Below are 26,321 nucleotides of genomic sequence, written 5' to 3'. Positions count from 1 at the left end.
TTATTGCTATCTCAAACAAGATGGAGAAGAATCCAAAATAAGTGATTATACCAAGCTGCCACACTTTACCCAGAGTACTTGTTTACTGTTCTCCATTCATCATCTAAACACCTAACTGAAATCATATCCACTTTAGAAACCCTTCACAACAAAGCAGGAGACGGTACTATCTTCTTGAAAAACAAGCCTTTGTTCTTCATCTTGATAAATGCATTTTCCTTTTTGCGTATTTGATCCTACATATCTGGTGACCTTATTCCTTTTACTGTTTTTGGAGAAACAGTTTTTCAGAAATGTATTGATTCACTGTGTCTATGTGTGATATTTATACACTGAATGGGAATTAATGCCCATAAAATAGGAACCTGTACCATATTAACAAAATTGTTACGAGTGTTTGCTTATGCTTCTGATGCAAAAACTGAAGCCTCTTTAGTTAGTTTCTGTCAGAGATTCACAAAAATGGGCCATTTGCACAGTCTTCCTTTTCTCCTTCTAATTTTTATTCAAATAACACTAAAGACAGGAACCCAATTAATTTATTAAAAGATACTTCTTCATTAAGGACATCAGTTCAGATTCCAGGGACACAAAATACTTTGCTGATATTATTTTGATTGTTAAGGATTTATATTTATATATATTTCTGATACAGGACAGAAACCATATCTTAATCATTTTTGCATTTCTGGCACTAGAGAAGGGTTCCATAAACGTTTGTGTTTGAATGGACATTTAAACTGACTGTCTTTGCTTCTTTCACTGAATAGAAATGCATTTGCCATTTCAATTGATGGTGAAGTAAGGATGCTGTTCTACTTACTCCCTCCAAGTTTTTATACCTTAGTAATAGAGGCAAACACATGAGATAACTTGCCTGAAGAGAAAGGTATTTGTGTCAGCAATGTAGGCATGTCAGCATTTTACTTAGGTTTGAGCCACTAAACCTGTCTTAAGAAAAAGTTCCATGAGCTGATAAGCTTCTTTAGAAGATGAGACTTTCAAAATATTAATAGATCCTTCTCGAGAAAAAGGTAGAAAAATAAAACATTTACAAATGCTGGATACTTAATTTCTATTTCTTTTCTTTTCTTTTTTTTTGATGTATGGCAAAACCAATACAATATTGTAAAGTAATTAGCCTCCAATTAAAATAAATAAATTTAAATTTAATTTCTATTAAAAAAATTTTTTTTAATTTCCGTTTTTAATAGCTTAATAAAAAGATCACAGGATAGTGTCCTTGTGAAGAAACAGACAATTGTTTTCTAAATACTGACATTATGCTCTGAGGTTCAAACAGTCTTGAGCCTTAAACTGCAGTAGCTGAGCTCACAAGACAGAAACATGCCTGTCTCTCAATTTCACAACAGTCTATATCCCTAAGAAAATTTTCTCATAGAGTCTCTGTGAGGTAGGCCAGTAGGATGAGATTACTTGCAATCTGCTGGAACTTAACACAGGGGAATTTAACTAACATGACTAACATTGCTTTGCCCATGGTGGGGCTGAAATTAGAAAGGAGGTCTCTCAATTTAAGGTTGGACTGCCCCCACTGGGCTGAAAGGAATCCAAGTACAGTGACAGAAAATAGCTCTTTCCAACTTCACAGCGCCTCTGACGGCTGGGTGTGCAAAGAACCCAGCCCTTCATCGGATTTCCCTGCAGACTAGCAGGATATGAGAGTATAATCCTAGGATAATTTCCATTTCTGTAGAGTGAATAAGCGACAATGACCTGTAAGGATCCTAGTGCGGCAGAAGCTGAGAACACGGGGTGAGTATGTGTCTGAATGGAAGTGATGGACGATACCAGGAAGGCTATTCTAGCCAAGTACCCTGAGTCTTATTCTACCTGTGTGCATGCGTGCGTGCTAAGTTGCCTCAGTCACGTCCAGCTTTTTGCAACCCTATGGACTGTAGCCTGCCAGGCTCCTCTGTACACAGGATTCTCCAGGCAAGAATACTGGAGTGTGTGGCCATGTCCTCCTCCAGGGGATCCTCCCGACCCAGAGACCAAATGTGAGTTTCTTATGTCTCCTGCAATGGCAGGTGGGTTCTTTCCCACTAGTGCCACCTGGGAAGCCCCATACTAACTGCATTCACTTCAACCAAAAAAGTAATGAATGTGTATTATGCCTGGAAGTTCCCAAATTAGTTTTTATGTATATCTATTATTTGATGTAATTGTCAAAATATTCCTATGTGGTGAGTATTACCATCTCTCATCCTGTAAATGAATAAATGGACTTGGAGAAGCTCATAACTTGCCCATGAACATCTAGCCATTGAGTAATGAAGCAAGAGCAATAGTCTTAAAAAAGGTCTTAAATGTGTACCTTTTCTTTCCATCTCTTTTTGCAATAGGGAAGGGCAAGTAAGGGAGTACTGGCAGTAACGGTGGTTTAAGAGCAATGTAGGTAACTTTAAGCAACATGTTATAGCATTGGTATCTTTTCAAGGCTAAGAGGGTACTGTGCTTAATAGGGTATCAAGACAGGTTGGGTGCCAGTATTAAAAAAAATCTAAAGGAAAACAGAATCCATCCTTTGACCATGTATAGTCAAATGAGAGAGTATAGAAAACTTCATGTCATCCATACTAGCCCAGACAGATACTAGATCATCCCAATACGTACATATTTGGAAACATCTTCATTACCAATTGCTCCAATGGGCCCCAAGTGTAGAAGTTTTATCTAAAACTTGCCTAGTAATTACTTCATCTTTGAGGTTTGGCAGACCTTGATTATGTGATGTGCTTTTTAAAAGATGAAAATGCTTCAAAGAAGAGGACACTTGTGAGAGCGTGTGAGAGAAAGGGTTGCTGTGGATACATCACAACCATCTAGTTATGACAGGTGAAGAAAAGCATTCCAGCAGACAGAGGACAGTCAAAACTGCCGATGAAGCAACAGAAATAAATCATCCTGGCAGATCTACGATGAACACTTACAGATAAATATTTACATCAGAGAGGCACCATATTCATGAAGAAAACTTATAGGATGACATACTGAATTAATACCTACCTTTTTGTAGGGAAAAGCTGTTGAATATATCTGAACCTTATTAATCTTTAAGTGTTGACGGATTTTGTGATCATGTCTATCTTTTATTTGCAAAATGTATAAATACCTGCTTTTCCTGGCCCTTGTTACACATTGTTTGTGCTCTCTAAATAACGCTACTAATAGCTACTATATTTCAAGTTCTGGGCATTCTGCTGGATAGTTTTAGGCAACTTCTCATTTAATCATCACAGTAATTCATCAAGTTATTATTCTCATTTTACAGACAAGAACTCTGTATCCCAAAAAAAGGTTAAATAACTTGCTACATGTAACATGATAGTGAAAGCAGGTCTGGGATTTTAATTCAGAATTTAACTCGTTGAAGGGAATTGTCTTCCACATCTATAATTCCTATACAAGTAAGTATGTGCACTGCAGTCACCCAGAAAACTAAAAATAGTTTCCCACTTTAGACCTTCTGGAGATTTCTGGTTCGGTTGGTTGAGGATGGAACACCAGTCTAGATGTCTAACAAATCCCTTGACATGATTCTTTCATAGCCAGTTTTAGGTTCACCAAATCGATGTCTTCCATATAGTAGAGAATATATATATTTTTTAAATGTTGAAGTAAACTCCAGATACCAAGCTGATGTTCCTTTGAATTTCCTAAGCTTTAAAGATTCTTGATAGTAGGACTCAACACGCTGACACATGGGTAGATAAAAGGCAGAACTGTTTGTACAGCTCCAGAAGAAAGGCAGGGCCAAACAAAGGACTGGAGGGAAAGGAAACAGCACACTGGAGCTACCGAGGCAGCAGGTAGGCTGGAGGGCCTAGGTTTCCAGGGCTCCCTGTAGACTGGCTAATATAAATAATTTTGCAGGCCTTGGTGCATAGTGACCATCTCTGGTTGTGTGCAACATGGCCATGGAGCATTAGGAAGTGTGCTTAGTAACCTGGAGTTTAACAGGCAGATAGAGGAAGTGGCTAAGGTGTGGGCTTAACTGGCTGCCCAGAAAGGGGAACTGACCTGCCTCTCAGCCAGAGCCTCAAAACTGAGTCAACAGAGCACAATTTAGAAAATACAAAATAACTACTATAATAGACTCTGCTTGTTAGGATTATTTTGGATTGGTTCAAACCTTCAATTCACAATTTATACCTAGTTAAATCCTCACCAGAATGCTGCTGATTTCCAAATACAATGAGGTGGAGGGAGAGATTTATACCTTGTAGCCATTTCTGGCTCCCCTTATAACCGTACTGAATCTTGTTCTCCATGATAAGTTTTGAATTTGGTATCATATGTCTAGAAGTTAAAAACCTCAAACATTTTACTTGTCTTGTACTTCAAAAAAAATTCACGAACACATTCACTGAGACACAACATACCAAAGCCCTGACAGAAGGCACTGTGTGTACAGCACACTTTGATGAAGGCGTGGAGTTTAAATTAAAGGTGTTTAAATTGCTACAGCAAAAGTAATTTAACCCTAATCATTAGACATGAGTGCTACTAAAATTCTTGGACAAATTCACAACACTCTTTTTTCATAATCTTCTGTCCCCTGGGTCTGTGCATTTCTGTCCCTTGGGTCTGTGCAGTGGGACTTAAATATCTCTTATTTTCTGGGCTTCCTCCTCACTCCCTTCTCATGGGCTCATATTCCACTCCATGTAACTTATCCAGGTATTTTCCTAAAGAGAAAATATTTCCACTGGTTCCAGCTATTAACATTTATTTTCACTCTGCTACTTCACTCTTCCTTCTCATGGGAAATCTTCATTTCACGAAAGATGTCACGTAAGGTCCTTTACTTATATTATCTCCCTAAGTAGATTTTGATTATATCATTTCCCATTAATTGTAAAGTAATTACCTTGATGTCATTCAGCCACAGGGAATAAAACAGGCTGGTCACAGGAAGACTATTGTCCTGTCCACTTCCACCAGTAAATTCTCTGTGTACTGGAGAGCATAATGGTTTAAAATCTATTTCTCTGAATCCTATTTCACAATTACAGGGCGAGAAGTAAATAATCACTCAAAAAACAAGCAAAGTATGCAATAAGAAGTTCTAATTCATATGAAATAACTAGTTAAGGGAGGGTAGAGGATAAAAAAAATTAAGCAATACACAATGTTGGTGCATTTTGCTAGAGTGAAAAACAAAACAAAACAGACTTCCTTCCCTAAGCTTCTCTTCTAGTTCTGCAATGTGCCAGGGACACATACTGTCCCTGTACTCACTCCTTCTATGACCTCATCCAGGCCTCAACGCTGATGCTTCCCAAAGAAATCCCAGCTTCATTCCTCCCCTGAACTCTGCTAACTCCATGTTTGCCCTGGGGTACCTAATAAGCATTCAAGCAAACATGGCCAAGGCAGAACTCTTCATTTCCCCTTCTAGGTCTTCAGTCAGTTCAGTTGGTCAGTCGTGTCTGACTCTTTGCGACCCCATGGACTGCAGCACGCCAGGCCTCCCTGTCCATCTCCAACTCCCGAAGTGTACTCAAACTCACGTCCATCGCGTCAGTGATGCCATCCAACCATCTCATCCTCTGTTGTCCCCTTCTCCTCCCGCCTTCAATCTTTCCCAGCATCAGGATGTTTTCAAATGGGTCAGTTCTTCACATCAGGTGGCCAAAGTATTGGAGTTTCAGCTTTAGCAGCAGGCCTTCCAATGAATATTCAGGACTGATTTCCTTTAGGATGGACTGGTTGGATCTCTTTGCAGTCCAAGGGACTCTCAAGTGATTTCTCCAACACCACAGCTAAAAAGCATAAATTCTTCAGTGCTCGGCATTCTTTATAATCCAACTCTCACATCTACACATGACTACTGGAAAAACCAAAGCTTTGACTAGATGGACTTCTCTTGGTAAAGTAATGTCTCTGCTTTTTAATATGCTGTCTAGGTTGGTTATAGCTTTTCTTCCAAGGAGCAAGTGTCTTTCATGGCTGAGGTCATCGTCTGCTTTGATTCTGGAGCCCCCCAAAATAGTCTGCCACTGTTTCCACTGCTTCCCCATCTATTTCCCATGAAGTGATGGGACCAGATGCCATGATCTTCATTTTCTGAATGTTGAGTTTTAAGCCAACTTTTTCACTCTCCTCTTTCACTTTCATCAAGAGACTAGTTCTTCTTCTCTTTCTGCCATAAGGGTGGCGTCATCTGCATATCTGAGGTATTGGTACTTCTCCTGGCAATCTTGATTCCAGCTTGTGCTTCATCAAGCCTGGCATTTCACATGATGCATTCTACATATAAGTTAAATAAGCAGGGTGACAATATACAGCCTTGACGTACTCCTTTTCCTCTTTGGAACCAGTCTGTTATTCCATGTCCAGTTCTAACTGTTGCTTCCTGACCTGAATACAGATTTCTCAGGAGGCAGGTCAGGTGGTCTGGTATTCCCATCTCTTTCAGAATATTCCACAGTTTATTGTGATCCACACAATCAAAGGCCTTGGCATAGTCAATAAAGCAGAAATAGATGTTTTTCTGGAACTCCCTTGCTTTTTTGATGATGCAACTGATGTTCACAATTTGATCTCTGGTTCCTCTGCCTTTTCTAAAACCAACTTGAACATCTGGAAGTTCACAGTTCATGTATTGTTGAAGCCTGGCTTGGAGAATTTTGAGCATTATTTTACTAGCATGTGCTGCTGCTGCTGCTAAGTCACTTCAGTCGTGTCTGACTCTGTGCGACCCCATAGATGGCAGCCCACCAGGCTCCCCCGTCCCTGGGATTCTCCAGGCAAGAACACTGGAGTGGGTTGGCATTTCCTTCTCCAATGCATGAAAGTGAAAAATGAAAGGGAAGTCGTTCAGCCGTGTCCGACTCTTAGCGAACCCATGGACTGCAGCCTACCCGGCCCCTCCATCCATGGGATTTTCCATACTAGCATGTGAGATGAGTGCAATTGTGCAGTAGTTTGAGCATTCTTTGGCATTGCCTTTCTTTGGGATTAGAATGAAAATTGACCTTTTCTAGTCCTGTGGCCACTGCTGAGTCTCCCAAATTTGCTGGCATATTGAGTGCAGCACTTTCACAGCATCATTTTTCAGGATTTGAAATAGCTCAACTGGAATTCCATCACCTCCACTAGCTTTGTTTGCAGTGATGCTTCCTAAGGCCCACTTGACTTCACATTCCAGGATGTCTGGCTCTAGGTCAGTGATCACACCATCGTGATTATCTGGATTGTGAGGATCTGTTTTGTACAGTTTTTCTGTGTATTCTTGCCACCTCTTCTTAACATCCTCTGCTTCTGTTAGATCCATACCATTTCTGTCCTTTCTTGAGCCCATATTTGCATGAAATGCTCCCTTGGTATCTCTAATTTTCTTGAAGAGATCTCTAGTCTTTCCCATTCTATTGTATTCCTCTATTTCTTTGCATTGATCACTGAGGAAGGCTTTCTTATCTCTCCTTACTCTTTTTTGGAACTTTGGATTCACATGGGTATACCTTTCCTTTTCTCCTTGCTTTTTGCTTCTCTTCTTTTCGAAGCTATTTGTAAGGCCTCCTCAGACAGCCATTTTGCTTTTTTGCATTTCTTTTTCTTGGGGATGGTCTTGATCCCTGTCTCCTGTACGATGTCACAAACCTCCGACCATAGATCTTCAGGCACTCTGTCTATCAGATCTAGTCCCTTAAATCTATTTCACACTTCTACTGTATAATCATCAGGGATTTGATTTAGATCATACCTGAATGGTCTAGTGGTTTTCCCTGCTGCTGCTGCTGCTGCTGCTGCTATGTCACTTCAGATGTTTCCAACTCTGTGAGACCCAACGGACTGCAGCCTACCAGGCTCCTCTGTCCATGTGAGTTTCCAGGCAACAACACTGAAGTGGGTTGCCATTTCCTTCTCCAATGCATGAAAGTGAAAAATGAAGTCGCTCAGTCGTGTCCAACCCTTAGTGACCCCATGGACTGCAGCCTCTCAGGCTCCTCCGTCTACAGGAGTTTCCAGGCAGGAGTACTGGAGTGGGGTGCCATTGCCTTCTCCAAGTGGTTTTTCCTACTTTCTTCAATTGAAGTCTGAATTTTGCAATAAGGAGTTCATGATCTTAGCCGCAGTTAGCTCTTGATCTTGTTTTTGCTGACTGTATAGAGCTTCTCCATCTTAGGCTGCAAAGAATACAATCAATCTGATTTCGGTGTTGACCATCTGGTGATGTCCATGTGTAGAGTCTTCTCTTGTGTTGATGGAAGAGGGTGTTTGCTATGACCAGTGGATTCTCTTGGCAGAACTCTATTAGCCTTTGCCCTGCTTCATTCTGTACTCCAAGGCCAATTTTGCCTGTTACTCCAGGTGTTTCTTGACTTCCTACTTTTGCATTCCAGTCCCCTATAATGAAAAGGACATCTTTTTAGGGTGTTAGTTCTAGAAGATCTTGTATGTCTTCACAGAACTGTTCAACTTCAGCTTCTTCAGCATTACTTGTCAGGGCATAGACTTGGATTACCATGATATTGAATGGTTTGCCTTGCAAACGAACAAAGATCATTCTGTTGTTTTTGAGACTGCATCCAAGTACTGCATTTCAGACTCTCTTGTTGACTATGATGGCCACTCCATTTCTTCTAAGGGATTCTTGCCCCACAGTAGTAAATATAATGGTCATCTTAGTTAAATTCACCCATTCCAGTCCATCTTAGTTCACTGATTTCTAAAATGTTGATGTTCACTCTTGCCATCTCCTGTTTGATCACTTCCAATTTGCCTTGATTCACGGACCTAACATTCCAGGTTCCTATGCAATACTGGTCTTTACAGCATCGGACTTTGCTTCTATCACCAGTCACATCCACAACTGGGTGTTAGTTTTGCTTCATCTCTGTCTCTTCATTCTTTCTGGACTTATTTCTCACTGATCTCCAGTAGCATATTGGGCACCCACCTACCTGAGGAGTTCATCTTTCAGTATCCTATCTTTTTGCCTTTTCATACTTTTCATGGGGTTCTCAAGGCAGGAATACTGAAGTGGTTTGCCATTCCCTTCTCCAGTGGACCACATTTTGTTAGAACTCTCCATCATAACCTGTCCGTCTTGGGTGGCCCTACACAGCATGGCTCATAGTTTCATTGAGTTAGACAAGGCTGTGGTCCGTGTGATCAGATTGGTTAGTTTTCTGTGATTGTGGTTTTCAGTCAGAAAACTAACCAATCTATGAAACTATAAGCCATGCCGTGTAGGCTGCTCCATACTATTATAAACTAGACCTCAGTCTCCTATCCACAACAGAGAGAAGTTAGACAAAAATTATATCATTAAAACTGAATAGTACTTGAACAAAATTCAGTTCTCAGGCATATTCTCTTTGTTTCTTACTATCTTTCTAAAAATATCTTTTTTTGATATAGACTTTGAGAATTTAGCTCACTTTCAGACTGCCCCCAAGAGTTACTATTGCCTTTCATCCAGACCACTAAACCCTTCACTATTTTTTACCCTGATCCTTGGGGAACATTTTATCTTTGGACATCTAAGCTAGAATTCATGGTATTGTATATTCTTTTTCAAGTCAAAGAATACTGTCCATAGGAGCTACCAAGGGAATAAATGCTAAAATATTTTAACAGTTGCATCATGGCTTTTAATTGCCAATGAAGCATAAATTAATGCATGTTAATGATGTTCATATCTTACACAGCTATAAAAGGACAAAAGCATACTAAGTATATACTTGGAGTAAATCTCTTTAAATGTTTATTGTCAGACTATTTTATATGTGGCTTGAGTGATACATAGAAGATATATAATTTGTTTCATTGCTATCATTTTTACATCAACCCTATTTTAAAGAATCATGACAAGAAATGAATATTTCACATAAATGAACAAAAGACTGTGTCTGTGATAGCTGAACATCCAGATGTAAAGAGGAAAAGTCAGTGATGTAACAGTTTCCTTACAGAAAACCAAACATCTGGAGATTTGGAGGAAATGTCACAATTACCTAAATATTTCATTTCTTATCTGGATGTTTATTTTCATGTAGCTGCAATCTAATTTGGCACAGTGTCAGTAAGTACAGGCGGGATGAGAGGAGTGTTGGATTCTACAGAAAAAGTTGTTTTTACCCAAAGAACTATTTAAAATATTATTTTTAAGTTTTTTTAAAAAGAGGTTTGGTATTCTCAAAGGCTATTTTTTTTAATATAATGAGAAGCATAAGGTAAAATAAATCAACCCTGAATATTCATTGGAAGGACCGTTGTTGAAGCTCCAATACTTTGGCCACCTGATGCGAAGAACCGACTCACTGGAAAAGACCCTGATGCTCAGAAAGACTGAAGGCAAGAAGAGAAGTGGGGGGCAGAGGATAAGATTTGTTGGATAGCATCATCAACTCAATGAACATGAATATGAGCAAACTCAAATTCAGGAGGTAGTAGAGGATAGAGAATCCTGATGAGCTTCAGTCCACAGGGTCACAAAATCACACACAGACTTGGTGATTGAACAACAACTAAGTCAGACTCAGTTGATGAACCTGGAGAGCTTCTCAGACAGACAAGAGACAAATGAAACCCACCCTGGGACACAGATGCTGGCAGCAGGACATGGTGCCAGGAAGCGCTTTGTCAGGACACAGCCTCAGGCCCTAGCTGGTTGGCTCCTGTCCTGGGATGCCCCAGGCTAGGCAGTTAGCTGGGAGGGACAAGGCCCCACCCACCAGCAGGCCAGCTGCCATAGGAACCCCTAAGCACCCAGCCACCTGATCAAGCTCCACCTATCAGAGGGCTTAGGACTAAGCCCCACCTACCAGTGAGTAGGCCTAGCCCCAGGACTTATGGGGATCCATCAGCTAGCTAGCTATCAGACATGTCCTGCCCACTATTGGAATGCTACTAGTCCTGGTACCTGGCTTTACCTCCAGGCGGTAGGCATTATCCTTATGATCCCCTGGGCCCTAGTGCTACCCACTCACTTGGTACCATCAGCCTCTGGGCTAACGCTAGCACTTGGACCCAACCACAGATCTGGAGGCAGTTGCCTCATGACCCAGCCCCACCCACCTGTAGGCCAGTACCAGGACTGGAACTTCTGTAACCTTAAAGCCAGCTGTGCCAGGGCAGAGTCCCAGCCATCAGTAGCCTCTACATAAGGAAAGTCTGGCAACCAACTGGGCTGGGAGCTAGCCAAGCCTAAAAGCATACTTACAGTAGTCAGCCTGCCACCACAGAAGGACCCACACAATCCACAGAGAGGGCATCTCTTCTAAAGCATTTAGCTCTGGTTACCTGACAAGAGTGCACTTGCAGGACCCATAGGACATTTCCAACATAAGGTCACTTCTGCAAGATCAGGAAATATAACCAATCTACCAAATACACAGAAATAAATACAGTGATTTAGGCAAAATGAAGCAACAGACAAGCAGGTTCCATATGAAGCAACGAGTTAAAACCCAAAGAACCAAGTGAATCAATCTACCAATAGAGACTTTAACAGTTTGTTAAAAACTAACTTCTCAGGCTTTCCTGGTGGCTACTGGTGAAAACTCTGCCTGCTGATGCAGGAGACACGGGTTCGATCCTTTGTCCAGGAAGATCCCACATGTTGTGGAACAACTAAGCCTGTGCATGACAACTGCCGAAGGCTGTGTGCCCTGGAGCCTGTGTTCTGCAAAAAGAGAAGCCACAGCAATGAGAAGCCTGTGCACTGCAACTAGAGAGTAGGCCCTGCTCTCCACAACCAGAGACAGCTCATGCAGCAACACACAACACACCCCCAAATACAACAACAACTAACTTCCCATTCATTCTTCCAAGTTCTTTGAGATTCTTTATGATCATTACCTTAAAGTCTACATATAAACCTACGGTAACCACAAATCAAAAATCTTTAATAGGAGCACACACACACAAAAGAAAGAAATTCAAGCATAACATTGACAATAGTTATCAAATCAAGGAAAGGGATCAAAAGAAGAAAGGAACATAAAGAACAACAAAAACAACCCCAAAGCAACCAAATGTTAGTAAGTATACATCTATTAATAATTATGTTAAATGTAAATGGACCAAATGCTCCAGTCAGAAGACACAGAGTGGCTGAATGAATTAAAACAAAAAAAACACCCATACATATGCTGCCTATAAGAGACTCATGTCAGACCTAAAGACACACAAAGACGGAAAGTGAGGGGATGGAAAAATGTATTTGATGTAAATGGTAAGGAAAAGAAAGCTCGGGTAGCAATACTTATACTAGATAAAACAGACTTTAAAACAAAGACTGTAACAATAGACAAACAAGAGCATTACATAATGATAAAGGGAACAATTAACAAGATACAATAATTATAAATATATATGCACCCAACTTAGGAGCACCTAAATTAAGGAAGAAAATATTAAGAGAAATAAAGGGAGAAATGGACAAAAACATAATAATATTAGGGGACTTTAACACCCTATATATATATCCATAGAGAGAATATCCAGACAGAAAATCAATAAGAAATGGGTCCTGGCCTTAAAGGACACATTAAACCAAATGAACTTAATACATAAAAAACATTCCACCTACAAACAGCAGAATATACATTTTTTTCCAACTGTATATGTAACATTCTCCAGAACAGATCATATTATGTTACAAAACAAGTCTAAGTTATCTTAAGAATTACATCCCATCAAGCATCTTTTTCAACCACAAAGATATGAGACTAGAAATAAAGACAAAACTGTAAAGACACAAACAAAAGGAGGCTAAGCAATATGCTATCATACAACCAGTAGATAATTGAAGAAGTCAAAGCGGAAATAAAATATTTGGAGAAAAATGAATATGAAAACATAGCAATCCAAAATCTGTAGGATGCAATACAAACAGTTTTAAAAGGAAAGTTCATAGTGACAAAAGCTTAACTCAGAAAACAAGAAGAACCTCAAATAAACAACCTAAACTTATACCTAAATGAACTAGAAAAAGAAGAAAACAGCACTTGGAAAGAAATCATAAATATCAGAGCAGAAATGAGTGAAATACAGACTGGAAAAAAATGGAAAAAAAGAAAAAAAGTAATGAAATTAAGAGCTCATTCTTTGAAAAGATACCAAATTCATACACATTTCACCAGGACTATCAAAAAAGAGAGGTCCTAAATCAGTAAAATCAGAAATGAAAAAGAAGTTAAAACTGACATCACAAAAATTCAAAGGATAATAAGAACTTACTAGTTATACAACAATAAAAGGACAGCCTAATAAGAAATGAACACATTCCTAAAAATTTGCAATTTCCCAAGGCCACAACAGTATGTGAACCATGAACTTCCAGATGTTCAAGCTTGATTTAGAAAAGGCGGAGGGACCAGAGATCAAATTGCCAACATCTGTTGGATCATTGAGAAAGCAAGAGTCCCAGAAAAACATCTACTTCTGCCTTATTGAGTATGCCAAGGCCTTTTACTGTGTGGACCACAACAAACTGTGGAAAATTTTTAAAGAGATAGGAATACCAGACCACTTGACCTGCCTCTTGAGAAATCAGTATGTAGGTCAGGAAGCAACAGTTAGAACTGGACAACAGACTGGTTCCAAATAGGGAAAGGAGTATGTCAAGGCTATACATTGTCACCCTGCTTATTTAACTTCTATGCAGAGTACATCATGAGAAACTCTGGGCTGGAGGAAGCACAAGCTGGAATCAAGATTGCCGGGAAAAATATAAATAACCTCAGATATGCAGATGATAACACCCTTATGGCAGAAAGCAAAAAAGAACTAAAGAGCTTCTTGATAAAAGTGAAAGAGGGGAGTGAAAAAGTTGGCTTAAAACTCAACATTCAGAAAACTCATGGCATCCGGCCCCATCACTTCATGGCAAATAGATGGGGAAACAATGGAAACAGTGACAGACTACTTTTGGGCTTCAAAATCACTGCATATGGTGACCGCAGCCATGAAATTAAAAGATGCTTGCTCCTTGGAAGAAAAGTTTTGACCAACCTAGATAGCATATTAAAACGCAGAGACATTACTTTGCCAACAAAGGTCCGTCTAGTCAAAGCTTTGGTTTTTCCAGTAGTCATGTATGGATGTGAGAATTGGACCATAAAGAAAGCTGAGTGCCTAAGAACTGAGGTTTTTGAATTGTGGTGTTGGAGAAAACTCTTGGGAGTCCCTTCGATAGCAAGGAGATCCAACCAGTCCATCCTAAAGGAAATCAGTCTTGAATATTCATTGGAAAGACTGCTGCTGAAGCTGAAACTCCTATCCTTTGGCCACCTGATGGGAAGAACTGACTCATTGGTAAAGACCCTGATGCTGAGAAAGATTGAAGGCAGGAGGAGAAGGGGATGATAGAGGATAAGATGATTGGATGGCATCACCAACTCAATGGACATGAGTTTGAGTAAACTCCGGGAGTTGGAGATGGACAGACTGGCATGCTCAGTTCATGTGGTCACAAAGAGTCAGACACAATTGAGCAACTCAACTGAACTGAAGACTGAACCAGACAGAATTAGTAAATATGAACAGATCAATTATCAGTAATAAAACAGAATCAGTAATTTAAAAATTCTCAGCAAGCAGAAGTCCAGGACCAAATAGCACATGAATTTTAGCAAACATTTACATAAGAGTTAACATCTATCTTCTCAAAACTATTCCAAAAAGCTACAGAGGAGGGAAGCCTTCTGAAATCATCCTATGAGGCCAGCATCACCCTGATACTAAAGCAAAAATATCACAAAAGTTGAAAAGTACAGGTCAGTATCATTGATGCAGATAGATGCAAAAATCCTCAACAAAATAGTAGCCAATCAAATTCAACAATATATTCAAAGGCTCACACATCATGATCAAGTGGCATGTATCCCAAGGATGCAAAGATTTTTCAATATCCACAAATCAATGTGAAACATTAACAAATTAAAGAATAAAATCACATGATCATCTCAATAGATGCAGAAAAAGCTTTTCAAAGAATTCAGTATCCACTTATGATAAACATGTCAAGGCAGTGGGTATAGAGGGAACATATATCAATATAATAAAGGCCTTACATGAGAATCCCCACAGTTTCATACTAATAATGAAAAGCTGAAAGTATTTCCTCTAATACCAAGAAAAAGACAAGGATGTCCACTCTTTGCCACTTTTTATTAAACATAGTATTGGAAATTTTTATCTCTTCAATCTATTTGTTCTGCAGGCACTCTATCAGATTTAGTCTGATAGAGTGAAAAATAGATTCAAGGGATTAGAGCTGATAGACAGAGTGCCTGAAGAACTATGGACAGAGGTTCCTAACACTGTATAGGAGGTGGTGATCAAGACCATTCCCAAGAAAAAGAAATGCAAAAAGGCAAAATGATTATCTGAGGAGGCCTTACAAATAACTGAGAAAAGAAGAGAAGTGAAGGTCAAAGGCAAAAAGGAAATATCTACCCATCTGAATGCAGAGTTCTAAAGAATAGCAAGGAGAGATAAGAAATTAATCTTAAGTGAATAAAACAAAGAAACAGAGGAAAACAATAGGATGGGAAAGACTAGAGATCTCTTCAAGAAAATTAGAGGTATCGAGGAAGCATTTCATGCAAAGATGGGCTCAATAAAGGACAGAAACACTATGGACCTAATAGAAGCAGAAGATATTAAAAAGAAGTGGCAAGAATATACCAAAGAACTGTACAAAAAAGGTCTTAATGACCCAGATAACCATAATGGTGTGCTCACTGACCTAGAGCCAGACATCCTGGAACATGAAAGCCAAATGGGCCTAAGGAAGCATTACTACAAACAAAGTTGGTGGAGGTAATGGGATGCCTACTGAGCTATTTCAATTCCTAAAAGATGATTCTGTTAAAGTGCCACACTCAACATGCCAGAAAATTTGGAAAAGTCAACAGTGGCCACAGGACTGGAAAAGGTCAATTTTCATTCCAATCCCAAAGAAAGGCAATGCCAAAGAATGCTCAAACTATTGCACAGTTGCATGCATTTTACACGCTAGCAAGGTAATGCTCAAAATACTTCAAGCTAGGCTTCAACAGTGCATGAACCCAGAACTTCCAGATGTTCAAGCTGGATTAAGAAAAGGTAGAGATACCAGAGATCAAATTGCCAACATTCACTGAATCATAGAAAGAGCAGGATAATTCCAGAAAAATATCTACTCTGCCTCATTGACTACGCTGAAGACTTTGACTGTGTGGATTGCAAAAACTGTGGAAAATTCTTCAAGAGATGGGAATAAGAGACCACCTTACCTGCCTCCTGAGAAACCTGTATGCAGGTCAGAAAGCAACAGTTAGCACTGGACATGGAACAATGAACTTTCAAGTTGGGAAAGGAGTATATCAAGGATATATATTGTCACCCTGCTTATTTAATTTATACGTAGAGTACATCATGTGAAATGATGGGCTGGATGAAACTCAAGCTGGAATCAAAATTGCCGGAAGAAATATCAATAACCTCAGATACGCTGATGACATCACCCTTATGGCAGAAAGCAAAGAGGAACTGAAGAGCCTCTTGATGAAGGTGAAAGAGGAGAATGAAAAGCTGGCTTAAAACTCAACATTCAAAAAATGAAGATCATGGCATCCAGTCCCATTACTTCATGGCAAATAAACTGGGGAAAAAAAAATGGAAACACTGACAGACTTTATTTTCTTGGGCTCCAAAATCACTGTGGATGGTGAATGCAGTCATGAAATTAAAAGATGCCTTCTCCTTGGAAGAAAAGCTTTGAGAAACCTAGACAGCATATTAAAAAGCAGAGACATGATTTTGCTGACAAAGGACTATATAGTCAAAGCTATGGTTTTTCCAGTAATCATGTATGGATGTGACAGTTGGGCCATAAACAAGGCTGAGTGCCAAAGATCTGATGCTTTCAAACTGTTGTGTTGGAGAAGACTCTTAAGAGACCTCAGACTGCAAGGATGTCAAACCAGTCGATTCTAAAGGAAATCTATCCTGAATATTCATTAGCAGGACAAGCTGAAGTTTCAGTACTTCGGCCACCTGAAGCAAAGAACTGACTCATTGGCAAAGACCCTGATGCCAGGAAAGATTGAGGGCAGGAGGAGAAGGGGGCAACAGAGGATGATATAGTTGGATGAAATCACTGACTTCATGGACATGAGTTTGAGCAAACCCTGGGAGAAGGTGAAGGACAGAGAAGCTTGGCATGCTGCAGTCCATGGGGTGTCAAAGAGGTGGACACAACTGAGCCTCTCAACAACACTGGAAATTCTACTCAGAGCAATCAGACAAGGAAAAGAAGTTACAAGAATCCAACTTTGTAATCCAATTGGAAGACCTAAATCTGTTGCTGTTTGCAGATGACATGGTGCGATACATAGAAAATTTAAAATGCCACTAAAACTATTGGAGCTCAGTGAATTCAGTAAAATTTTGAGATACAAAACTGTCATACATAAATCTCTTGTTTCAATACAATAACAACAAACTATGAGAAATAAATTAAGGAAGCAATTTCATTCACAATCTCATCAAAAGAGAATAAAATACTTGAGAATCAATCGAAGCAGGAAAACAACTGCAAAAACTGTAAGACACTGAAGAACTGAATTTAAAATGACATGAACAGATGAAAGATATACCATGTCCACAGAATGCAGCAATGCCCATACTGCCCAAGGCAATCTATAGATCCAGTGCAATCCCATAAAAGTACCAATGGCAGACATCACATGGATTTCTACTAACAACATTTACAGAAGAGTCAATACCTATCTTCCCAAACTACTCCAAAAAAATTGCAAAGGAGGGAACCTTTCTGAAGTCATCCTATGAGGCCTACTTTTTCACAGATCTAGAACAAATAAAACTAAGACTTGTACTGAAACACAAAAGACCCTGAATACCCAAAACGATCTTAGGAAAGAATGAGAAAATAGTATGAAATATAGAAGCTTGATACCACCTATAGTACAAAGTGACAGTAATCAAAATAGTATGGCACTAGAACAGATTATAGATCAATGAAATGGAATAAAAAAAAACAAAAGAAAGCCACACTTATGTGGTAAATTAATCTATTCAAAGAAAGCAAGAATATACAATGGAGAAAGAGTCTTTTTAATAAGTGCTGCTGACAAAACTGAACAGAAACATTTAAAAGAAGGAAATTAGAACATTCTCTAACACCATATTCAAAAATAAACTCAAAATGAATTAAAGACCTAAATGTAACACCAAAAATCACAGGCAAAATACCCCTTGACATAAACCATAGCAATGGTTTTTTGGATCTGTCTACTAAAGCAAAGAAAACAAAAGCAAAAATAAACAAACGGGGCCTAGTTAAACTTAAAAACAGAGCAAAGGAAACCATCAACAAAATGAAAAGACAACCTACTAAATGGGAGAAAATATTTGCAAGTGATACAACTGATAACAAGTTAATATCCAAAATATATAAACAGCTCAAAGACCTCAAAAAAAAAAAAAAAAAAGTCTGATTGAAATGGGCAGAAGACCTGAGTAGATATTTTCCTCCCCAAAAAACATATAGATGGCCAGCAGGTACATGAAAAGATGTTTAATATTGTTTATCAGAGAAATACAAATTAAAACAACAATTTTATTTCACCTCACATCTGTCAGAGCAGCTATCACTGAAAAGGACATAAATACCAAATGTTGGCAAGGACATGGAGAAAATGGAACCCTTATATACTGTCAGTGAAAATGTAAAACAGTGCAATCTGTGTGGAAAGTTTCTCAAAAAAATGAAAATTAAACTACAGTTCAGTTCAGTCACTCAGTCGTGTCCGACTCTTTGTGACCCCATGAATTGCAGCACGCCAGGCCTCCCTGTCTATCACCAACTCCCGGAGTTCACTCAAACTCACATCCATTGAGTCGGTGATGCCATCCAGCCATCTCATCCTCTGTCGTCCCCTTCTCCTCCTGCCCCCAATCCCTCCCAGCATCAGAGTCTTTTCCAATGAGTCAACTCTTCGCATGAGGTGGCCAAAGTACTGGAGTTTCAGCTTTAGCATCATTCCTTCCAAAGAATACCCAGGGCTGATCTCGTTCAGAATGGACTGGTTGGATCTCCTTGTAGTCCAAGGGACTCTCAAGAGTCTTCTCCAGCACCGCAGTTCAAAACCATCAGTTCTTCGTACGTCCCACCAATTGCACTCCACTCCTGGTTTTTTATTCCCTGCCCTCCAAAAAAGGCTACTTTGAAAAGATACATGCACCCCAATGTTCATACCAGCATTATTTACAATGGACAAGATATGTAAGCAACCCATCATGTATGTATATACACACATACACAAATATAGCACTCAATCATAAAAAAGAATGGAATTTTTCCATTTTCAAAAACATGGAGGACTTTCCTGATGGTTCAGATGGTATGCATTTGGAAGGTATTATGCTAACTGAAAAAAGACAAGCAGAAAAAGACAAATACCATATATCACTTGTATGTGGAATCTAAAAAGTAAAACAAGCTAGTGAATATAACAAAGAAACAGAATCACAGATATAGAACTGGTTATTACTTTGCCAACAAAGGTCTGTCTAGTCAAGGCTATGGTTTTTCCAGTGGTCATGTATGGATGTGAGAGTTGGACTGTGAAGAAAGCTGAGTGCCAAAGAATTGATGCTTTTGAAGTGTGGTGTTGGAGAAGACTCTTGAGAGTCCCTTGGACTGCAAGAGATCCAACCAGTCCATTCTAAAGGAGATCAGTCCTGGGTGTTCTTTGGAAGAAATGATGCTAAAGCTGAAACACCAGTACTTTGGCCACCTTATGCGAAGAGTTGACTCACTGGAAAAGACTCTGATGCTGGGAAAGATTGAAGGCAGGAGGAGAAGGGGATGATAGAGGATGAGAAGGTTGGACAGCATCATCGACTCGATGGACGTGAGTCTCAGTGAACTCCGGGAGTTGGTGATGGACAGGGAGGCCTGGCGTGCTGTGACTTATGGGGTCGCAAAGAGTCGGACACGACTGAGCAACCGAACTGAACTGAACTGTATTACCTTGCTACCTTTTCTAGAAATCTAAACTCTCATAAAATTTATTTTTTTTAATGTCTTGTTCTAAGAGGGTTAGCATATTTTCACAGTCTGGGAAGAGATGTCATTTAATAAACTGCTGAATGAATTGCAGTTTGATGGTCCTGTAGTAACAATACACCAGCAATAGATCAATGGGAAAACACCAGGATCATCAGAATGGGCTACTGGTAAATGAATTCTAAATCTGCCAGCGTGATCAGCACAGTCGCTGCATGCAGCAAATTAAACAACCATTTAACAAGGAAAGCTATAGGAAATGTGATAAGATTTGGCTTGTGCATTCTTCTACTGGAGCTGCCATGACAAAATACCATAGACTAGGTGGCTTAAAGAACAGAAATTTATGTTCATAGTTTTGGAGGCTGGAGGTCCAAGAACAGGATGCCAGCATGATCTATGTTAGTGAGAGCCCTCTTCTGGGCTTATAGACAACCACCTCCTGTGTGCTTCCATAGCCTTTCCTTAGTGTCTGTACTTGCAGAGAGAGAGCAAGAGAGATCTCTCTCTTCATTTTCCTATAAGGCCATCAGTTCAACTGAATTAGGGCCCCATCCTTAGGATCTCATTTAACTTTAATTACATCCAAAAGTACTTCATCATAACAGCTACGTCAGGGCTTACAACTTTAATTTCCAAATATGGACAAAATTTATCCACAGCAGCCTGTCCCATGTGTGTGTTGGGGGAAGGAGATTGAGAAAGCATTTAATATTGCTAAAAATATTAATAGTAGGACTTTCTAGGATAGACGAAAATGTTAAAATTGTAAGAGGTCTACAATTCCAACTGGAAAGGTTTTCCTTCAAGCAGTAGACTCATGTAATGCTGTAACTCAGGGTATCAATAGAGTGGCTTGACTTATTTGTCATCAGTAACAAGCTCTGGTCCAAAGCCAATGCATGTTTTTTGTTTTTTTTTTTTTCTTGAAGCTCTCTTTATTTTCACAGGAAATCTCCACCTCTGAGCTTCAGTTTTCTTAAAATATTTAAGTGTTTAAAGCTTTTCTTCATAAACTTCAATGGGAAAAATAAATGGGTAAAATATGAATGAGTGAATAGAACAATGATTCATGGATTGTCTTAGAATGAGCTTTTGTATTTTTCCTTTGCAACATATATTTTAAAAATATTGTGTTACAAATGACAGCCCAGATACTAGTAATGAGTTCTCTAATGTTTCAGAAATTAATATGTCCTGTCGAACTGGCAACACTAATTTATGTTGTACTAGCAATGAATAGGAACTTGAATTTAAAAGTACCACTTACAGTAGCATCAAAATATAAATTATGTAGGAATATATTTGAAAAAGATGTATAAGACATAAACATAGAACACTACATAAATTTGCTGCAATAAATTAAAGATTTCAATTAATGGAAAACACCTGGATTAGAAGACTCAATATTTTTATGATATGTGTTCTCTCCAAAATTGACCTACACAGATTGAATACAATCCCAATCAAAATCCCAGAAGGCATTTAAAAAATTAAGAAAGAAATTGACAAGCTGGAACTAAAATCAAAGAAAATGGAAAGGACATGAAACAGTCAAAACAATTTTGTAAAAGTGAAAGTGAAAGTCACACAGTTGTGTCTGAATCTTTGTGACCCCATAAACAATACAGTCCGTGGAATTCTCCAAGCCAGAATACTGGAGTAGATAGCCTTCCCCTTCTCCAGAGGATCTTCCTAAACAGGAATCAAACCCAGGTTTCCTGCATTGCAGGTGGATTCTTTACCACCTGAGCCACAAGAAAAGCAATTTTTTTTTAAAGCATACAGTTAAAATATATGCTGAAAAATGATACCATCTGGGTTTTAATCCTGCGTCTCCTCGTTTTCCTGTGTGACCTTGAATGTTGAACTTTACTCTCAAGGAAGTATAACTCCTGATTTCAAAAATTATTGGAAAGGAAAATAAGATAATGTTGTTTTAGTATAAACACAGACAAATAGATAATGAAACAGAATAGAAAGTCCAGAAATAAATCAACACCATATACTGTCATTCAGTTCAGTTGCTCAGTCATGTCCGACTCTTTGCGACCCCATGAATCGCAGCACACCAGGCCTCCCTGTCCATCACCAACTCCCGGAGTTCACTCAAACTCATGTCCATCGAGTCGGTGATGCCATCCAGCCATCTCATCCTCTGTCGTCCCCTTCTCCTCCTGCCCCAAATCCCTCCCAGCATCAGAGTCTTTTCCAATGAGTCAACTCTTCACATGAGGTGGCCAAAGTATTAGTTTCAGCTTTAGCATCATTCCTTCCAAATAACACCCAGGACTGATCTCCTTTAGAATGGACTGGTTGGATCTCCTTGCAGTCCAAGGGACTCTCAAGAGTCTTCTCCAACACCACAGTTCAAAAGCATCAATTCTTCAGTGCTCAGCCATCTTCACAGTCTAACTCTCACATTTATACATGACCACTGGAAAAACCATAGCCTTGATTAGACGGACCTTTGTTGGCAAAGTAATGTCTCTGCTTTTGAATATGCTATCTAGGTTGGTCATAACTTTCCTTCCAAGGAGTAAGCGTGTTTTAATTTCATGGCTGCAATCACCATCTGCAGTGATTTTGGAGCCCCCAAAAATAAAGTCTGACACTGTTTCCACCATTTCCCCTTTAGGCTTTGACAAAGAAACTAAGGCAATTTAATGGGGGCAAAGTCTTTTCAACAAATGATGGTGGTGCAATTGGATAGCTTCATACCAAAAAAAAAAAAAAAAACAGAAAAACATGACCCTGATTTATAATAAACAAAGAATTATCAATTTTATCATAGACCCTAACAGTAACTAATAGAAAGTAAAAGCATTTGCTCTTCAAAAGATATTGTTACAGGAATGAAAGGGCAAGTCACACATTGGAAAAAAACATTACCAAAGCTGATCTGCAACTAAGAGCTTGTATGCAAAATTGAGAATTTTCCAGTATCAACAATAAGACTATGAACAACCCAATTAAAAAAAGGAAAGAACATTGGAATGAACATTTCACTAAAGAAGATGTACAGATGGCATACACGAAAGGAGGCTGTTAAGAAAACGCAAATTGAAACCTCAATGCACTATCACTACACACTCACTAGAATGGCTGAAACTACAAATTATCTATATCAAGTGTTAGTTAGGATATGGAACACTGGAACTCTATATACTACTGGTAGGAATACGTACTAGTATGTTCACTTTTGAAAACAGTTTGGCAGTTTCTGAAAATGTAAACATATGCTCACCATTTGACCCGGCCATATCCTTCTTAGGTATTCACGAGAGGATATGAAAACCTAAGCATAAAGAATTGTACACAAACATACAAAGAAAGCTTATTTGTAATGCCCCAGAATAATCTAAATGGCCACCAACAGGTGACTAGATTAGCAAATTGCCATATATCCTCTCAACAAAATACTGGACAATAAAAAGGAACTACTAATGCACAAAATGAGAGAATCTCAAAATAGTTATGCTGAGTGAAATAAACAAGATCCCCTTTGTCTTGGGATAAATAAGATACATATGCATTATTCCATTTATATAAAATTCTAGAAGACACAAACTCATCCAAAGTGACAAAAAGCAGACCAGTGGTTGCTTGAGGATGGGGAATTACAAAGGTCAGAAGGAAAACTAGGAGGATGGTGGACATATTCACTATCTTGTGTGTGATACATATGCTAGCATTCATAAAAATCATTTAAATATGTACAGTTTCAAAATGTCAATTTTACCTTAATAAAGCTGTAACCTTTAACCCAACTGGTGTAGAGAGAAGACGGGGTAGCAGCTACCCTTTGTGAGTGTGGGCAGTCACTGGGAGTCGGAGAGGCTTCTGGGCTCCCAGTGATGCTCTTGTGTTTTGATCTGGATGCTGATGACACACACGTGTTCACTTTCTGAAATTCATTTAGCTGACAAACATGATATGTATACTTTCCTAAATGTATGTTTTTCTTCCTTAAGCATTTTACATTAAAGTAAATATATAAAGTTCTGCCAGAATTCTCCATGTAGACAGGATAAACCTGAAACAAACCAAGCAAACTCACAAAAATGCAAGATGAATTACAGATGGGAACAGAAGGAGAACTAAAAAGCCCAGTCAGCTAGTATTTAAATCATGCTTTACTGAAACGTAACACAGAAACTTCTCTCAAGTTCAATTCAGTTCAGTTGCTCAGTCATGTTTAACTCTTTGCAACCCCATGGACTGCAGCATACCAGGCTTCCCTGTCCATCACCAACTTCCGGAGTTCACCCAAACTCATGTCCATTGAGTCGGTGACCATTCAACTATCTCATCCTCTGTTGTCCCCTTCTTCTCTTGCTTTCTATCTTTCCCAGCATTGGGGTCTTTTCCAATGAGTCAGCTCTTTACATCAGGTGGTCAAAGTATTGGAGTTTCAGCCTCAACATCAGTCCTTCCAACGAACCATCTCTCAAATTAGTGAAGTATAAAAATCTTTCTCATTTTATCACTGAGTCTTTTTCAGAGACATCGTATTTTTAATTCCTATCTCAAGATATTAATTCTCAAAGTGAATTTTTCAAGTCTTTTTCAGCAGTATATTAAAGCACTATGTGTACAGATGTATGGCAAAACCAATAGAATATTGTAAAGTAATTAGCCTTCAATTAAAATAAATACATTTATATTAAAAAACAAACAAAGCACTATGTGATGAAAGGTGTTTCATAGGCAAAAATGATTAGGAAACTTGTGCTATACAAAGTTAAGCTTTTCTTCCATGCAATATTTATATATAAACTTTTACCATGTTAAAATGTGCCATGAATTCCATATAGGAATATGCAGTATTTCTCAAACTTAGATATTCACAGAGCTTCCTTTTTCAGACAGTATTCCAAAACACTAGTATTTCAATGAATATACACTGCAGTTCTGGAAATGAAAAACCAACTGTGGTTGTTTACTACTATAGCTAAAATGTGTGTTGTCAAATTAGAACATCTGGGTTTGAATTCTGCCTCTGCTTTTTCTGTGTGAACCTGAATGCTGAAAAGTATACACATCATTTCTGTCAGCTAAACTAATTTAAGAAAGTGAACACATGTGTGCCACTAACATCCATTTCAAAACACAGCATTACTGGAAATTGAGAAGCTTCTCCTGATTTCAGGGACTACCCACGCTCACCAAGGGTGTCTTTCAAAAGGAGATGATAAAAATATGGTTGTTGTGGGTTTAAAAAATGACTAAACATATGTAAAACAGTGCCTGCTACGTAGTAAATGTTCAAGAGTGTTAACGATTAATCTTAAGAAAAGTGGCCTAAGCAAGGACCAGAGGTACGGATCATGTTCCATTGTAAGTCTTGACTGGAACTTAGGGTCCATTTCATTTTTCATCAATCCACCAAAAATTTGGCAATAGAATTATATGAGATGTAAATGTTCTTGCCATAAAAATAAAAACAATTAAATGAATAATATGTGAAGACTGTCTTAATTAATCTTACTGTGGCAATCATTTCTCAATATATGTATCAAATTACATTGTACGCCTTAAACTTGCATGATTTTACATGTCCATCCTAAAGGAAATCAGTCCTGAATATCATTGGAAGGACTGGTGTTGAAGCTGAAACTCCAATACTTTGGCCACCTGAAGCGAAGAACTGACTCATTTGAAAATATGCTGATGCTGGGAAAGATTGAAGGCGGGAGGAGAAGGAGACAACAGAGAATGAGATGGTTGGATGGCATCACCGACTCAACAGACATGAGTTTAAGTAAACTCCAGGAGTTGGTGATGGACAGGGAGGCCTGGCATGCTGCAGTCCATGGGGTCACAAAGGGTCGGACACGACTGAGCGACTGAACTGAACTGAAAGTGTCAATTATATCACAATAAAGCTAGGGAAAAAAAGAACAATTACTATCACATACACTCATTAAGGAGACTGAATGACTTAAGTGTCTAGTCTTAAACCTCTAAAAATCAAAATAATTATATGAAATGCTATTATTTATAACCATATCCAATATACATGACAAGATTACGAATTCCTTGGGGTTAGAGACCACATTTGCCCATGATTCTCCTTTTTGAGGATTAGAGTAGAGCTTAATTAGTCTAAGCATCTTAGAAACCCTGCAATGCCCAGCAGTCCTTTTAGCATGAGGAAATCCAGGCATTTCAGAGGAATTGTGTGGGGGATTTTGAGTCAGTTCTCTGTATCAACAGGACAAAGATACGTCAGCAGAAGACGGTACAAGATGTTTTTAAC

At 38.8% G+C, this 26,321-nt stretch overlaps 1 protein-coding gene across 1 annotated transcript in view; it reads right to left on the bottom strand.

Annotated features, from left to right (window-relative positions):
• TMEM196 (transmembrane protein 196) overlaps window positions 1-26,321 on the bottom strand; it is a 310,176-nt gene that overhangs the window by 282,705 nt on the left and 1,150 nt on the right. The gene's annotated exons all lie outside the window — the stretch shown is intronic.

The sequence above is a fragment of the Bos indicus x Bos taurus genome, chromosome 4, assembly GCF_003369695.1.
Source record: "Bos indicus x Bos taurus breed Angus x Brahman F1 hybrid chromosome 4, Bos_hybrid_MaternalHap_v2.0, whole genome shotgun sequence".
Taxonomy (NCBI): Eukaryota; Metazoa; Chordata; class Mammalia; order Artiodactyla; family Bovidae; genus Bos; species Bos indicus x Bos taurus.
This window is presented reverse-complemented; position numbering and strand designations above follow the sequence as displayed.